This window comes from Nannospalax galili, unplaced genomic scaffold (assembly GCF_000622305.1).
Source record: "Nannospalax galili isolate Female #2095 unplaced genomic scaffold, S.galili_v1.0 scaffold2565, whole genome shotgun sequence".
NCBI lineage: Eukaryota > Metazoa > Chordata > Mammalia > Rodentia > Spalacidae > Nannospalax > Nannospalax galili.
The window spans coordinates 13,813-17,363 of NW_008353210.1; positions in this window are offsets into that span (position 1 = coordinate 13,813).

The window sequence follows — 3,551 nt, forward strand, 5'->3', positions numbered from 1 at the left end:
CATACCCTGAATGCCTTTCTTTAACTATCTCCACAGATAATTATACACATACACACAAACACACACACACACACACACATATATATACACATTCATTATTTCCCCTATAAAGATACTAGGGACTGATGATAAAAGGACAAATCACCCCTTGCTCAACTGATGCTCTAGCAGAGAGTTACAAAAAAAAAAAAACAAAAACAAAAAAAACGCATATTTACACCATGAAGTTGCCCTCAGCTTATAACTGGATAGGATAAGAAGATCTGGGCTCAATGGCACTTAGAGGTGGGTGTGGGTGAATGCGGGAGAGCATCATGAAATGGGTGAATCACAGAAATTTTGTCTGAGGTGAAAACAGCCTACCTAGAGCTGGGACCACGTATGGCTGGGTGGGGAAACAGGCAGGTCACACTACTAAGTATAGCATCCACTAACTACATGCAGCTATTTACTCTTAATTTTAAATGAATTAAGCAAACGTTCTAAGTTCAGTTCCTCAGTTTCATTACTTGCGTTTCCAAGATTCAATACCTACAGGAGACTGTGCCTACCATATTACACAGCAGAAGAACAGAACTTCTTAACTACTAGAGCAAGTTCTATTAGACATTGTCCTTCTGAGGGCAGGGAGACTGGAGAAGAGGGTGCTGCCATTTTTCTGGGCAAGTGGTGAAGGACACTCAGGACCCCACATTCTCAGGTCTTCACCAGAAAATGGTGCCTCCAGGGAAGAACCCTACCTACAGATGAGGTCCGTGGGGAAGAGGAAGCCTGTCATTACTCAGGGAGAAAATGGATGAAGAGATGCTGTGGGGTCAGGGAACTATGAACTCTACACCTTTGCCCAAGAGATTTAGTCCCAACATGGTGAAGTGATGGCTTGTGTGGTCACGAAGACCTAAGGCCACTTCCATGTTTTTGATTTGAGTGGAATTTGTTGCACATTCAAAGGCAAGTTAAATCTGTTTGGTAGGGAAAAAAAAAGTGTGGCCATGTTGAAGAATCAGTTAACAGAAAAATTCAACATGCAAAACATTATGTGTGCACCAATGAAAGAAACCACCTTCATTCCTGATAGTACGGTTTACACCTTCCTGGAGGGAGGAACCAGCTTCCTCTCAGGGACCAGCTCAGGTAGAAAGACGGGAGGTCACCCATTTCTTCCAAAGAATCCCTGAGATGGAAGCCCACACTGCACACTCAGCCCACCAGACAGACCATCCAAGCCACCTCACTCTTCCTTTCTTTGCAGAAGACCCTGTGATCAAGAGCTTCTTGGCAGCTGACCTCTTCTTCAGTGTGACTGACAAGGTACCTGCAGCAACAGATGGTCTCCAGAGTCACAGGCCCCAGGGAAAAGAATAGAGATGTATCAGGCCAAGAAAAGCCTTGCGGGGCTCTGTTCAAGGGTAGACGATGGGAGATCTACTGTCCTTTCTTTATTGACCACCCCCCCCCAAAAAAAAAAAACCACTCCTTCCTGGTGTTCCTATCAGGTCATGCCCACAGGCAAATGGATGTGGATCCACAGCAAATCTTCTGTGTGTCTTTGGGGGTGTGGTTATTGGATGAAGGTCTCAGGGATGATTAAGATTACTTACCCTCTGCCCACTGCCCAAACTCTGGCTCACCAGCCGTCTGTCTCCACAGTACCTTCTGTCCATGGTGGTGGAGTACTTCGGCCGAGTAGGGCTGCCTGGACACCTCTACAACAGGATCCACTTCTTCCTGGCCCTGTGATCACCTTCTTGGGGAACAGCTCGCAATCTGTCCAAACCCTACACCTATGCTTCCATCATTTCATCACAACCATTCTGGGTCTGAGTGGTGACTCTCAACCACAGAGCAGTTGAAAACTCCAAGGGGAAAGGTGATAGGAGGAGGAAAGAATGGGTCCTGAGATGATAACAGTCATTGAGAAACACCACTAGCACCCCCACAGACTGAGTCACCTGAGTGAAGCCCCTGGGAAACAATAGTGAGTTCCTTTTATTTCCCGGGACTGAGCACAGAATGGACACTGCAGGCTCAGTGTCAAGGATGGCCCAGAAGCCTGTAGGTTCAGGTCACGCTGCAGTGTGCTTCCCCACACCCTGTCTCTTGGTCACATGCTTCCACCACTGTAAACTCTCCTACTCATCCTGCATGAGTCTGGGAGTTGTGATTAGGGACAGGCACACTTCTCCACCTCCCTGTGGCAGCTACATCGCCTGTGACATGGAAGAGGATGACTTCACATCCAAGGGGAACATCTTCCCATTCTTGCTCGGAAAGGAGACCTGGAAAAACTTGTACAAGGACTTCCTGAAACTGCAGAAGGCTTTCTTTCAAGCCATGGGTTACAGAGCCTGGGTCACTCCAGAGATATGTGAGGAGGTCTGTTGGGGACAGGGAAGTAGTGGGTGGACAGGGGGATAGGCAGAGAAGAACAAAGGCTGGGCTCATCCTCCTAGACTCACATGTGCATTTCCCTATCAGATCCAGAACCAGAACCCAAACCACTGGGTGTGGAGCCGGGTGCGCCAGGGCACCCCTTAGGTTCCCAGGCCTGGGAACCATTGGCGGGGTCGTGGAGCAAGGGGCTGCACTGGGACAGGTGAGTGGAGATCCTGGCTAAGGGCTCTGAAAGAGTGGGCAACCTCAACCGTTGGGTTCCTGAGGCTACATCCAGGGCTGTGTGGACACAGGAGGAAGCACTTCAGAGAGATAGCAGAGCTTGTCTCCTATCTTGGCATTTCCTCTTGCACAGGAACATAGTAAAGGCTCTGAGCACTGCTGAGGTAAAGAAAGTGTTGAAATCATAATTCTCCAGTTGAATTCATCACACAATCTAGCCTTGTTGCTGTTTCAAAGAAAATTCTCAGAAATTCTTGTCCAGGTAACAACTTCCACAGTTTGGCCATAGGTGACATTTTTAAATGTACCCATATGGAAACACTGAAGTTATCCTTTTTGGATAGGAGACTCTCTTCGTATAGCTTTTGGAAGGGAAGAAGGCAAGCGCCAACATTTACTCCTAGGTTGTTTTGTGTTTCGCTCTGACACAAAGCAGGCTACACTGAGCTGGGTCCAGGAAGGACATGATCCAGGTCTCATTTTCCATGGGCAAAAGGAAGCCTGAGGGGTTTGTGGTCTCTGATACCGTGACAGCAACAGGAACATAAGGCAGCAAGTGCACAGAGTACTGGGAGAAGTCACAATGCAAGTCACACTCACAGAAAACCATCACCCGTCTAGCATCGCACTCCAAGATGTGCTTTCTTTCGTTGGAAATTCCTTTGGTAATTGGACTTACTTCAGTTAAGGAAAGATCTCTAATGAAATGCTTAAGCATCTCTTGCCTGGGCAAGTGGTTGTGCTAAAACAATCCTGTAAGTCTTCTTCCATGCTGAAGTGTGTGATGAGCCTTGTCTGTTCTGGGGAAAAGGAGAGTTGGGGAAGATGAATTCAGAACTATGTCTTATAGGATTGGCTCAGTTTGAAAGAAGGTATAATTCAACTGCAGGCTTTTTGCTGGATACACACACACACACACACACACACACACACAC